We start from the raw sequence: 15,093 nt of genomic DNA, 5'->3' as shown, positions 1-15,093 counted from the left end.
CTATCCATTATCTCTCCAGTTACACCCTGCATAAAATGACTAATGGGTGCACTGCATCTGTGCCCTGTTCAGTAATGTGTGCACTTAAACTTTCAGAATTGTGGCATTATATTAAACATCATTTCAGGCTCTGAGAGTCTGCATTGATTACACTGAGCTAAAAGCACCCTGAGTATAAGGAAAATACATAGCAGAGAAGAATTGAGCATTGACATCTTCTGCACTAGCTGTGCCCCTGTAGGGAGAGTCATCGCTGATAGAAACTGCTTGAGAGATGCACTGAATCAGTGCATCTCTGGTACGTCATGGCCTTGCCCCTGCCTCAGCAGCCCAGCCTCTTGTGGGCCATGTCAGTGGCTCCAGGCTTGTGCTGCTATGACAGATGACCACCATCACATGTGGGGCGTTTCTGCTGCCAAGGGTCCACAACCCAGGTTCTATGAGCATATAGTGAACCTCACCTTTAGTCTACAGATCCCTTGGCTCCTGGAATGTCCTTTCAACAGAAGCTGGATGGCTTGTCCTGAAATGCCCACTTCATGCTGATGTGTGGGGTATTAACTCCCTGGAAATGCCCAGTAAAGCTGTACCATGGGCACAAAACCACAGTTAAACTCACAAAACACCTACTCAACTGAATTTAAATAGCTGTAAATGTGATGGGTCCAATTCTATTCTCAGAGACATAAGCAAAACACCTATTGAGGACAGATTTTCAGCTCACGGAGCACCAAAGTGAAAGGGACATTAATAGCTAGCTTTTCCTGGGGCTACTGAATAGATACAAACACCTTCAGCAGAGTCAATAGTCCCAGGAAATGTGCTGTGTGTTGGTCATTATTATGATATGCACTTAGTAATAATGCTTTCTGCTTTTTTGACATCTTCCATCTGAGGATCTCCGAATGCTTTACAAACATGAATTAATTCTCTTTGCCACACCCTAAAAGGGAGGGAAATATTCTTTAAAGAGACAGGGAAATGGAGGAAACTGAGCAAGACTAAACCAAAAACACAGAGTGTTTGGAATAAAGATTAGATATTCAGGTACCTCACGTTGTGGTTTAACAGCAAAACTATTGAGTTACTTTTCCCCCTTCGCATGTAGCTTTAGATGCCTGAAAATGGGATGCACGGACCTTGTTGGAACACCTTCCCCCACCGCCACCCCCCTTTTCTCCCCAAACAAAACTCCAGCAAAATCAACCCAGTTTCACAGAGCATTTTAATTTTGATAAAAGAAAAGGAGTACTTGTGGCACCTTAGAGACTAACCAATTTATTTGAGCATAAGCTTTTGTGAGCTACAGCTCACTCCATCGGATGCATCTCATGAAAGCTTATGCTCAAATAAATTGGTTAGTCTCTAAGGTGCCACAAGTACTCCTTTTCTTTTTGCGAATACAGACTAACACGGCTGCTACTCTGAAACCTTTAATTTTGATGGAACTGTATGTTCGGATAAAGAATAAAGAACCATCAGAGTTTCTCCAACTAGCTCGAATACCCAGACAACTTCTGTAACTAGGAAATGTCAACTGAGGCAAGAATGCATATGGATGGGGAAAATGGCAACACCAAAATATGGCGAGAGGTAACATTTTCAAAAGCACCTAAATGACTCAGGCACTAAGTCCCTTTAAAAGTCACTAGGCACTTTGGGAAAATGTACCGTGGGCATTTTGTATACAGTGTTGCTGTAGCCACGTTGGTCCCAGACCTGAAGAAGAGCTCTGTGTAGGCTCAAAAGCTTCTCTCTCTCACCGACAGAAGTTGGTCTAATAAAAGATATTACCTCATCCTCCTTGTCTCTCTAATACTGTAGATATTCTGTCAAAGCTTAAGTATGGTAATGTTATCTAATGATTAGCCAGAGGATAAGGAATCTGGACTCCTAGACTGTATTCCTGGCTCTGCCCCGACTGGCAGTGTGATCACAGATAAGACAACTAACCTTTTTTTAAAAAAACAGTCTGTAAAATGGGCTTAACTACCTGTCAGGTGTCTGGCAAGTCTAAATCAATTAATATTGACAGAGTGTTCTAAGATATTAAGTTGAAATGAGTTATAGAATATAAAGGTAGCATATTATTACTTCTAATTAACACAATACTATTAGAAATTCATCAGTCTAGTTCCTTATAATCATAATATTACATATGAATACGAGAAATGTTACAGATGAAGACAAGCAATTAAAAACATCATTTCACAGTCTGGAGCATTTCTTGGTGTTAAACCCAACAACTCCTGCAAGATTAATCTAAATTTCAAGTACTGCCAGAAACACGGCAGATTCAGACTTCTCTTTTGCATAGCCAAGAGGACACTAGCTTCCCTCTTTCAAATAAATCTTAATCTCTACTCCTCAAGACAGGCCACTTAATTTAGGGCTCTGCCCCTGCATTTCTTACTCTCCACCAAAATCAAGTCAGGAGTTGGGGTAAGCAAGGAATGCAGGATGAAGCCCTTAGATTTGACTCTTTAAAGACATTCATACAGTTGGTTCCCAGGGAAGGTCTCTATCCTGCAGCCACTTATGTAACTGCTTAGCTTTACTGCCATAAGTAGCCCCCATCGATTTCAAAGCTAAGCCCATGGGTAAGTGTTTGCAGAATCAGGGCCTAAGTCTGTAGCTGCAGCTCAGTTCTGATCCCTATTTTTCAATGTAAATCATTCCATGAGTCTCTCGTGATGGGATTTACTACTATGTTTATTTTAGAAAAGCAGAGAGTTGCCTTTGTGAGGAGTGAATGGAATTCCAGAAATCAAAATACATGTTACTACATTGACTTTAGCCAGTGTAGTGGAAGGCTGATGTATTTCATTATAGTGGCACTACTCAACTTATCTAAAGCCACTGCCAATTGCATAGAAGGGATTATGATGATTTGTAATTAATACTTCTGGGATTTTCAGGAATCCGCTAAAAAGACTTAAAATAAGTGACTTAGGCTTGGCTTAGCAGTTCTGTGAATAGAGCCCTGAGGAGTATTACACAGGAGACTAGGGTTTGGGAACAAACCCTCCTTTGCTTTGTCAGCAAGGTCAACAGGAATGCCCTCTGCCTTCAGGACAGGCAACATATATCAGGCTGTAGCAAATCTCATTTTGGAGAGCAATTGTTCAGCATCATTGGAGAGTATAATATTCGCACTACTGTCTGACTTGAACAACACTGATGTGCTAACAGAGTGCCATTGACAGGCCCAGTTGCCAGAAGTGCTGGGCTCCCATTGACTCCTTCTGGAGTTCTGGTTGCCTGCTTCCCTTCAAATTGGGTCTTTAAATGCAACAGGGAAAAACTAATACACTTACAAATAAACACGTGTGTGACCAGGTAGGTAGGCTGATCCTTTAGCACTCCCTTAGAGAGCTATGAAGCATTCTGTCTTTATCACAACCCCACACAGCCGGCTGCCAATAGAGGTAGTCTGGGGTTATAGCCTAGCAGTAGCTTGAGAGTAGTTTCGTGGAGTACTACCCTTAGCAGAGTGTAACTGGGAGTAGCTGAGCCTAGTCAAACAGGTCATTAGTTACAACTGAGCATAGTTAGTAAGGTGCAGGTAATCAGGTGCAGATGAACCTGGTTAATCAGTGAAGTAGGCAGGAACAGCTGAGCCTAGTTAGAAAAAACATTGGGAGTTTCCTGACTAGAAGGCAGAAAATCGAGTTCTTGAGCTTTCAGAAATACTATGGAGTGAAGACTGCTAAACTGTACGGAGATTATGTGGTTAGAGGTGCTTTTAGCTGCACTACCTCCTGCTTGAGCTCACAATTGGGCTGGAGAGAGAACACATGTGGTAATAACTTCGTAGCCCAGTGGGTAGGGTGCCCACATAGGAGATGCTGGGTCCAGTCCCCCCTGCTCCAAACATGCTTTCATTATTTAGCCACAGTGGAACAGCTTCAATAGGAGAGAGGGTGGTAACCCCACATCAGAATATACCCTAACTCAGTGGTTGCAGACTCTCCTGAAAGGTGGGAGGCCCCTCTGTTCAAATCCTTTCTCCTCCTGTGGCAGAGAGAGAGGATTTGAATCTGGGTCTCCTGCATCCCAGTTGAGTGCTGTAACTGTTCAGCTAAATGTTACAATGGGGGCTTTTCCTCCAGCTATTTTGTGTGGAGTGAGGCAGGCTCCTAACTCATTCCCTCAAGAAGCAGGTTAAGCACTTAAGTCACCTGATTCCAGCCAGGAGACAGGCTCCTGTTCATGAATTTTTTTTTTTTAAATATGCCACTGATTAAATTTTATTTGGTTCACTAACTGAAGGAATTCACTACATTAGTAATCAGCCATTATCCTCGTTTGTCGGGGGGGGGGGGGGTGCGGGCTGTGGATAATACAAAAGATACATAATTCATAGAAAGTGTTTTTCTGCCTTAGAAACAGTCAGGGTTTCCCAGTCACACAGTGTTGTTCTACAATGTCCATCTGAGGATTTTCAGGATGCTAAATCCTTCATCAAAATTCATCTCTAATGCTGAAATGTGGAAGGTCCTCCGGTTTAAAGTTCTGATTGGGGCTGCCATCCTTATTCAGAATTCTTTGAGAAGTGTTTGTTAGGCAGATCTAGGTGCCTCCCTGTAGCCTGGAGTTAGGTGCCTATTTCCAAGAGAGGAGCAGGGCTGAGAACACACCCCTGTGATTAGCATCTCCCATTGGCTAGCATAGGTAACTCCCAGCCTAGTGTGCTGACTTTGTGGCTCACTTCCTTAAGTGCCTGTCACTCCCTATTTGTTATATAAGGAGCCTAGGCACCTCAATCAGCTTTATAGATTGCAGTGTTGTTCCTATGATTTTCTGAGCACCTAAAAGTTAGGTATCATGATACTCAGTGTTGTAACACCTAAGTCCCTTAGTGGATCCCACCCCTACTATCTAGCTTTTATCACTTGGAAAATTTTAACTCTGATTTTACCTGGCACAGGTCCTGTGGTTCTGTTTCCACATCACAAGAGTAATTCCATCATAGAAAAGGGGAGGAAAACAAACTCGTTTGCTGTATAATGATGTGGCTCTGGTATGTTTTGTATATATGTGTGATAATCCATACAGTATTGGACCATGATGACCCTTAAACAAAATATTATAGTTGACAAACCATGGTATAAATTTCAAAACATTATATATTTCTGTATATTTACATTAACTTTACATGATTCTTCACCACTATGTATTATCACCCACAGCAATTACATCTTTGTTTCCAGTGTAAGCTGTTAGAGTCAGCATTTGCAACCTCAGATGACTCCCAAGTGTAAGGGGAATCTGTTTTCTCTATGGTGACTGCTAGGAAAAGCTGATTCTGTGATGGCAACCACTGTTCTTGAAAGGTGGAAAAGCCAAAAAAAGAAAAAAAAATCCTTAGCAGTGGGGAAGCCCACACAAACAAAATATGTGCTGCTGTTGGAAATATTTATACTATTACTCCTTCATGCATTCTCTGTAAACATGGTACATCTAGATAGATGGATTTACAGCACATCAGTGATGGGAATCAAGCAATGTAAAATCCAGGTGAGTTATCCACAAGAGGGAAAATCATAAGATGTCCCTTGGTTAGGGCTCTGGTAGTAGCAATACAGTCTATTCTTAATTCATGAAAATACAATATGTACCACATCACCTGTCAATACACATTCCCCCTCACCAAAGTATGCCTTTTGGAAGAGCATGGGGCAAAGGAGCTGGCTTGTTAAAGCAAAGTTCCTATTATGCAGTGGGAGTCTATAACAGACATGAGAGGATTAAATATTAAACCAGAGTGCTCTGATCACAAGAGTGCACAATATATCACGTAAGTAGACTTGGAAGGATTAGATTATTATCAGCAAATGTTGGTAAACATCAATCCTACACGCACAAACCGACAAAAAATATTTCCTTTAATGATAATCAAAATGTACGGATAGGCAAAGTAAAATGAAGTACTGCTTGAGTTTGATTTAAAGACGTTTACTTTGTATAGTTTTACTTGAGGTGTTGACAATTTGTGTTTTAACCGCTATCAAGCGTTACCTTTTTGAAGATCAACATCTAGTGCAATTAAATTATTATTGTCTGACAGCCGCCCTCACATCATTTCCCTCAACTGTGAAAATTTAAATAAATTAAAAATGGGAAAAAATGCTTAAAACCCAATTTTGTGAACTGTGAAAATTTAAAATCAATAGAAAAAATGCTTAAAAGCAAGCTATATTATCCCTCAAGATTATAAAAATCAAATTCTGCCGAAGCCTATGCTTAAACAATGTAATATTTTGTTTTCTTAAAGTCACTGCAGCTAATGATGGAAATGAAAGTTGCTGCAGTCCTGGATAAAGTGGATTATTATCCTGCCTCAAAAATGAAATAAAATAAAGATACTATAAATAATTAACATACAAATCTGCCCTCTCTAGTTGCAGAGCTGAAAATATAGGCACTATTTGTCATTTAAGGACACAAATGACATGCGACATGCACATTAAGCAGCTAAGCCATACGATTAAGTAAATGCCATTCATAAATAATTTAAATGGCTTTGCCTGATGTGTTAGATAAACAACACTTGCACTATACCAACACTATAAGAATTTCAGAACCTTCATATTAGCAAGAGGAAAATGTATCACTACAGAAAGGGAGGGAGGATTTTCGCTAGACTGGGACTCTGAAGATCTGGGAGTTCAATTCCTGGCTCTGCCGTAGACTCCCTAGGTGACCTTAGGCAAGTCACTTAAATTCTTCATGCTGCAGTTCTCTGTCTGTAATGCATTCTTTTTTTCTAGGGGTACTATGAGGATAATTTCCTGAATGTTTGCAAAGTGCTCAGATACTGTGGTGATGTGGGGCATATAAGTACCTAAATGCATTTTTAATAACAGATGGATGAAAAGGAAAGAAGGGAAAACTAAGGGAAAGTGGAGTTCAGGAGAACTGGCAGTTTCCCCAAGGAGACAATATTAAAGGCACACTGCAAACTATCCTGTGGTGAAGGAAAGATAGTAAGAGGCCACCATAGCTCCATCAGGAGCTCTTTAATGATCTGAAAATCAAAAAGGAATCCTATAAAAAATAGAAACATCGATGAATTGCTAAGGAGGAGTACAAAAGAAGAGCACAACCATGTAAGGACAAAATCAGAAAGGCTAAGGCACAAAATGATTTACAACTCGCAAGGGATATAAAAGGCAATAAGAATAGATTGTTTAAATATATTGGAGCAAGGGAAGTATAGGTCCTCTGCTTAGCTGGGAAGGAGAGCTAATAATTGAGGACACCAAGAAGGATGATATGTGTAATGACTATTTTGCTTCAGTCTTCACTGAAAAGGTTAATGGCTGACCAGATACTGAAAACAATTAATATTCACAACAAGGGGGAAGGAACCCAAGCCAAAATAGGGAAAACAGGTTAAAGAATAGTTAGGTAAGTTAGATATATTCAAGTTAGCAAGGCCTGATTAAATTCATCCTAGGTTACTTAAGGAAGTAGCTGAAGCAATCTCAGAACCGTTAGCAACACATGAGAATGGGTGAGGTCCCAGAGGACTGGAGAAGGGCAAACATGGTACATTTCTTTAAAAGGGGGAATAAAGATGACCCAGGGAATTATAGACCAGTCAGCCTATCTTTGATTTCTGGAAAGACACTGGAACAAATTATTAAAACAATCAATTTGTAAGCACCTACAGGATAATAGAGTTATAAGGAATGGCCAGTATGGATTTGTCATAAACAAATCATGCCAAACCAACCTATTTTCATTCTTTGACAGGGTTACTGGTCTAGTGGCAAGAGGAGAAGCCATCTCTTGATTTTAGTAAGGTTTTTGCCACAATCCCACATGACATTCTCATAAATAAACTAGAGAAATGTGTCTAGATGAAATTACTATAAATTGGGTACACAACTGGTTGAAAGACCATACTCAAAGAGTAGTTATCAATGGTTCATTGTCAAATTGGGAGGGTGTATCTAGTGGGGCGCAGCAGAAAGGTCTGTCCTTAGTCTGGCACTATTCAGCAGTTTGTTTAATGCCTTGGATAATGGAGTGGAGAGTATGCTTATAAAATCTGCAGACAACTCCAGGCTGGGAGGGGTTGCAAGAACTTTGAAGGACACAATTAGAATTGAAAATAACCTTGACAAATTGGAGAACTGATCTGAAATCAACAAAATGAAATTCCATGAAGACAACAGCAAAGCACTACATTTGGAAAGGAAAAATGAAATGCACAACTGCAAAATGTAAAATAACTGGCTAGGTGGTAGTACTTCTGAAAAGAATCCCAATGGATCACAAATGGAGTATAAGTCAATAATGTAATGCAATTGAGGAAAGGGCTAATATCATTCTAGGGTTTATTAACAGGAGGGATGTATGTAAGACATGGGTGTGATTGTCCTGGTCTGTTCAGCACTGGTGAGGCCCCAGTTGGAGTAGTGTGTCCAATTCTGGGCACCACACTTTAGGAAAGATGGAGACAAATTGGAGAGAGTCCAGAGGAGAGCAACAAAAAATGATAAAAGATTTAGAAAGCCCAGACTTTCTAAAAGGAAAAGTTGAAAAACAGGGCATGTTTAGTCTTGAGAAAAGAAGACTGAGGGGGGAACCTGACAACACTCTTCAAATACAGTAAGGGCGGTTATAAAGCAGATGGAGATCAATTGTTCTCCATGTCCACTAAAGGTAATAGGGTTAATCTGCAGCAAGGGAGATTTAGGTTAGAGATTAGGAAAAACTTTCTAACTATGAGGGTAGTTAAGATCTTAAAGAGGCTTCCAAAGGAAGTTGTGGAATCCTCATCCTTGGAAGTTTTTAAGAACAAGTTAGACCATTCCTGATAGGTGTTGTCTTTCTATACTTGGACTTGCCTCAGTGCAGGGGGCTGGATTTGAGGACTTCCTGAGTCCCTTTTAGCCCTACATTTCTATGATTCTATTAAAATTTTGTTTTTCATAGTTTCTAATTTCTTACGAAGATCATTTTAGGTTACTTTAAAAGTGCAGGTGGGTTGGAATGTGCAGAGAACTTGCACAATTGGGCCACATATATATACATAGGATTTTGAAGTTAAACACAAGGCTATGATGAAGGAGGCCTTAGCTTATTTAGCTCACTTTTAATGGTTTAGTGACATGTTCCAACATGACTATTTCTTTCCCTTCACCCTGGGAAGGCTCCTGTAAAAAGAATGGTTTCAGAGTAGCAGCCATGTGAAGTGAGCTGTAGCTCATGAAAGCTTATGCTCAAATAAATTTGTTAGTCTCTAAGGTGCCACAAGTACTCCTTTTCTTTTTGTAAAAAGAATGCAATTCTGAAGACAAAATTGGACCTCATTTTTCAATTCAGTTTTTCATTTGTGTTTGAAAAGTGGTTCAAACTTTTATTGCATGGATGGATTCAAACTATGATTTTAAACAAAGTTACTGGGGGCCTATCTTGTAGTCCTTGCACAGGCAAACCTCCCTCTGGGAGGTTATTGAAATAAAGACTGTAGAGTCAGGTTGCAAGTTTGAACCTGTAGCACCCTTAAACTAATTATTTCATTGATTGAGGTTAGCAGTACAGTAATATGGCTTTGACAATATGTGCAGGTCATGATTTCTTCTAACAGGGCTTTGAAAAGCCTCTTGATCAATTTTCAGCCCATATGTGGGGGTTTTTTGGTCCAGAAATTAAATGGAGGAGAAGGGAAGAGGACAAGCATCTCAGAGACTCATAAGGATCTCTTTCTACTGCTGCTGGGAGCAGAGGTCTTGCAATCGGGGCAGGAGGGGCTTGTGGTGGTATCCTTCTGTGTCATGACTTCCCAGTGCATGTTCTACTATCCCACACACAATGGCAGAAGAGAAGGGAGATGAAAAAACAAGGAAGGAGGAGTCCTTGCCCCTCATTTCCCCCATATTTGGGGCCAGTTCTGATTCTTTTTTAAAAGGTATATTTTAGTGGGTTTTTTTCTTCAGTACTCACAGACAGATGAGTAAAGGCACAGGAGTAAGTTGAACTGCATGTAGTCATCCTGGTAGGAGCTGCAGAATGGTAAAGAGAACAACAAGACCAAAGGCCTAGTAACCACAGAACTCTTTCAACATACGTGTATTGAAACCCCTACCCTAGGGTCAGTCCCTGCATGATTATCCTGCGCAGCCAGGCCCTTTCAGTTTCCAGAGCTCTCTTGTCTAGAGCCAGTTCAGTTTATAAGTTGAGGCAACTCCTCTATAGCAACCTCCAGGGAGGAATACAGGTTGCAGGAGGGAAGATTCTTGAAGAGGCACCAGGAAGTCAGTCTGTGTGCACATGGCTAGAACATAGCTGCAATTGCAGCACCTCTGTAAATAGTTCTCTTTATAAAGAGCCAGTTTAGAAACATGGAGTCCTGTCATATATTGCCTAACATGTGGTACATGAAACACTATCCATCTTCCCTCACCCTCTCATCCGGAGTGCTTAAGAGTTGGACAATGGTCCACTGTATCAGCACTTTGCCAACAAAGAGCTAAATGTTACAACATAGCCCAGAGACTTCATTTGTCCTTTCATAATTCTTGAACAGATCATTCAAATGGGAGGGGAAAGTAATGGTATGTTCCTCTCCCATCAAAAAAGGGGTATTGCTCTCAAATAAAATGCCAAACTACATTTCCACGCACAATGTAGAGGTATATTGTGTGGGTGAAATTCACAAAGGGACTTAGGCATTGCAAAACCACGCATCACAGCACTAGAAAAAAAAATCACAGGAACAACACTGTGATCCACAAAGCTTAAGTTAGGCATCTATACAACGAATGGGGAGATATAAGCACCTACGAATGCGATCTGCAAAGCCAGCATGCTGTCACGGAGTGAGATGCAGTCAGTCAGACCTAATGATCAGAGCAATAGCCAGGGGTCAGAGTCAAAGTTAGGAACCAACAAAGATCATGGCTGGAGGCCATAGCCAGGAGTACGGCCTAGAAGCAGAAATCTCAGACAGAACCTACCCATTGTACCAGCCAGCCAAAGATTCACCTAATTGTTCAGACAATGTCCCTGCCTTCTTCTGCCTTAAATAGTGAGTCTGAGCCAATCAGAGATGCTGGATGTCTCCTCCAGTCAGGAGATTTGTGGTCAGTGCCTCTGATGAGCTAGAGTCACCAGCCTATACTCCCTGGTGATACCAGTGAACTGCCAGGTGGTGGCTGCAGTCTGAGGACTGGGGACCCACAGACATGTGTTTGATCCCTCACACGCACTAGGCAGTGCACTGCCTAACCTAGCCAATGGGAGATGAACAGAGATGTGTGTGCTAAGTATCTCACAGACAGGCACCTAAGTCCAGGCCGCTCTGCTAGTGATCCATAAACGGGGATAAGATAGGCGTTTGGCCACCTAAGTCACACACCGGGCCCAAAACAAAAGTGCCAGGAGGGAGGAGAACTTCCCTTAAAACCTTCAGCCTGGTAGATCATGGATACCATAAGACTGCAGTATGCATACCCAGAGACAAAAACATAGGCACAAAGGGAGTACAGGTGCCTTTGATGGTAGGTGGCAGCTGAGTGGGAGTTTTGTGGATCACAGTGGTGCCTGAAAACAGGATTTAGATGCCTTAAAATAGGACTTAGCCACCTAAGTACCTTTGTGGATCCCATCCTATCCCTCTTAAAAAAAAATGGTGGCATAGGGATGTGCTTCTCTCCCACAGTAAGGGTGTGCTCCACATTCCCTCCCTCTTTAAAAAGGCCATCGGTTACAAGTATAACTGCTCTGCCCCCCACAACAGAGCTGCACTATCTAGACTGCTTGGTTTCAAATGACATTTCAAAAAAAACCACCCAAGAGAGAGTTCAACACATTTTTTAAAAAATTAATGGTTCTTCAAAGTCAGGAGTAAACAATGTTGAGTTTCAGACATGAGACTTTTTAACCAAACTGCAGATGGGGTGGGGTTTGGGGGTTGGTAAGCTATGGCTACATGTCAATAAACAGTTGGGACTGGCTTGACACGTGCTGCTCCTCCTCTTTATATGCTGCTAATGGAACCACTCCCTTCACACTTGTTACTTCGATAAGAGTCCTGGCTTATTACAGCTCCTGTTTCTTCATTAACTCCGTCCAACTAACCCCTTGAGAGCTGTAAAACCAAAGATTATTGTCTTTTCGCTAATTGAATCAAAGTGAAACCAGAGTGCGTTCTGCATACAGAAACCCCAGAAAGGGCTTTGGTACTTCCAAAGCAAAGCAAATTAGAGCACTCAGAGGTTTAGTTGCATGTGACAGCTTAGACTACAGTTCTGATTATCAACTCAATGGTTGGTGATTTAGGCAACTGTGAGTGAGTGAGTGCCTCCAATTAACATTATGGGGAAAGGCACATGTAATACAAATGAATATCCTCCCAACGGCCTTTTGTTTCTTGTATGGAATACTGACTGGCATCCCACTGCATCACCTCTCCAAGAGGAATCCTCCTTCAAGGGAAGCAAAGAATAGCCTTACCAAACAATGTCCCTTCCCACTGAGAGTAGAGGCTGTTTACTTTCTTGATTTCAGATAGCACTGCAGACCTGCTCTTAAATAAACCCCTGAATACTCTGCAGCTGAAACACCAGGGACACCTGTATAGCTTAGCCTACAAAAGGAATGCATCAAAGTGGTAATAATAAGAGTAACCTCCTTGTAGTCAGTTTTTTCAATAAAATATGCCACCATATGATTATAATCAAACATATCTGGGGGATTTGGATGTTGCATGTCATATGCATGTTCAGGGACAGATTTTTTCCCTGACAAAATACAGCCTATTTGCTCCCTTTTAAGTTAGTGGTGTTGCATGGATCTAAACAAAGAGAGAATTTGACCTGTAGCACATACTTTTGTAGAGATGTGATCTCATTGGATAAGCTAACTCTAGAATAGAGGGTGAAAAATCCTACAGTCCAGCAGGACTGGAAAGGAAATAATGTGTATAAGGCAGCTATTTATAGATGGAGTGTGTTTTCCCTGCAAGCAGATTGGTGCTGTTTTTAATTTACAGAAGCAATAATATTTGACTTAAGTAGCAATAAGGACAGTGCTGGGACAGTAGTCTATATGCTGGAAAGAACTCTTGGCCTACATTCCTTAGGCCTCTGCTGAAAACAAAGGATTCCCTTTCAATCATTTATGCTGATTTGTTAATTGACCATATACTCAGAAGAGAAACTGAGAGGAAGGAGGGGTACAATCATGGAAGGCTGCAGTTAATCCAGGTAGCAAGTGCTTTTTTTTTTCCCCCCAGAGACTAGTCAACACTAGACAGGTCTATGAAGCTGGGATCAGAGGTAATGACTCTTGTTGAATAACTTTTGGCTCTGTGTTAGAGGGGAAGGGGGTGAACTAGAATCTAGTTTAGTAAGATTTTAAGTAGCAATTTTACCCAGATGATTAGAGGATCCTGTGTATTGCAAGACTTTGATAGAAGCTGGTTTAAATGCTATTGGGTGGTATAAGGGAATGAGTCCATTGGTGGATTTAGAACATATCTTGTATTGTATGAAAGACGGGTTCTTGGTCCTTGTTTCTGGTCTTACATGATTAATATCTTAATAGGTTACATGCACCATCCTCTGGGTAATCCCATACCATGATTTGGTTTTGGTGTCAACTTTCACACTTTGTCCCTCTCCCAGTAAAGAACTAGGGATATTTTAAACAAGGTAGAGAAGCTTATATGAAGTATATGCATGTTAAAAAGACTTTCTTGGCTCAAAATTACTATAGAGCCAGATTCGAACTGCATAGGGATCATCAGGCAATGAACAGAACTTTACACAGTGAGTCAGGAAATCTTTGAAGGACCTTAGATCCTGTACCACAATCCATTTGACCTTCTGTGTATTTAGGAAGCAGAAATAATATAAGTACTGTACACAGAAACTAACAATTGGTTTAATATTGCAACTCCCATTACAGATATCCTTCACCTTCCCCATCCACTTCATACACATGAAAGACGGAAAATGCAGATGACTTCTGCAACCTTTATTTCTCCTTCTCTGAATTATAGTTCATTTCTACTTTGAGGCTAAAGAGCTATTCATGGAATAAAATTGTTTCCATTGCAGAGTCTTATTTTATATAAAGAAACCGTACTTAGCAAACTTTGCAAGAAGCCTGTCTCAGATCTGGTATTGCGCTAATTGGATTTATCCATTGCTGCACGACTCACTTTCCAGTTACTATAGGAAACAAATACAGGAAACCTCACAACAAAATCTAAAAGAACACTCAATGAATGTTTGCTGCGTCTTGGAGACTCAACATGAATTAATTAATACTCAGAAGTGTCCTTGCCATGCAGACTGTCAATCATCCAGTTAAAAACATCAATATCAGATTTTGTTAGCTCATAACAAAATTAGATGTTATTAACTACAGATCCGGCTGAATATTGCAGAAAATTTTCTGATTAGTGGGGTAGGAGTACCACCTACTTACAGGAAGTTTTGGACATGCCCTTAGCCCCAATCCTGACCCCTCTTTTATAGGGGTATTGAGACCTGCTTGTGATGGGACCTCTGGGGTCCAGCCGTACACAGAAGACAGGATTGCAGGAGCGGCTGTATAGAAGCTCCTGCATGCTGCAGTGCCTAGCTCAGTACAAGTGCCCCATGCAGCTATGCAAAGCAGCTCTTTAGCAACGGAATGGATGGGGCAGGGCTGTGTGAATCCACTGGCTATTGATCCATTGGGACCAATGGATCCCCGCCAAGGTGACGGATGCTTTAGAAATGCCCATGCATCATTTTGTTGATCTTGAGATAGGGAGGTGCATAAGTTTCAGAGGCCCTGAAGCCCTGAGGTTGTAATAATGGCTGCAGAGCAGCCCTGCAGCTGGACTGCAGCATGAGGTGGGCAGCGGGAGCATTACCCCAGTGTCCAGCCCAGCTACTCGGGCGGGGCAGGGGGACTAGCAGGATTTGTCTGTTAATTAACTAGCATATATGGGGGTAAGGAAGACTGGTGCTTCTCACTTAAAAACATCGACCTAGAGCTGCCACTGTCTGACACGCAATAGAGATTGGTTCAGAGCTGGCTTGGTAACACTCATGGGCAAAAACTAGCAGTGATAAGAGAAGT

The sequence above is a fragment of the Natator depressus genome, chromosome 15 (genome assembly GCF_965152275.1).
Source record: "Natator depressus isolate rNatDep1 chromosome 15, rNatDep2.hap1, whole genome shotgun sequence".
In the NCBI taxonomy this organism is placed as follows: domain Eukaryota; kingdom Metazoa; phylum Chordata; order Testudines; family Cheloniidae; genus Natator; species Natator depressus.
This window is presented reverse-complemented; position numbering follows the sequence as displayed.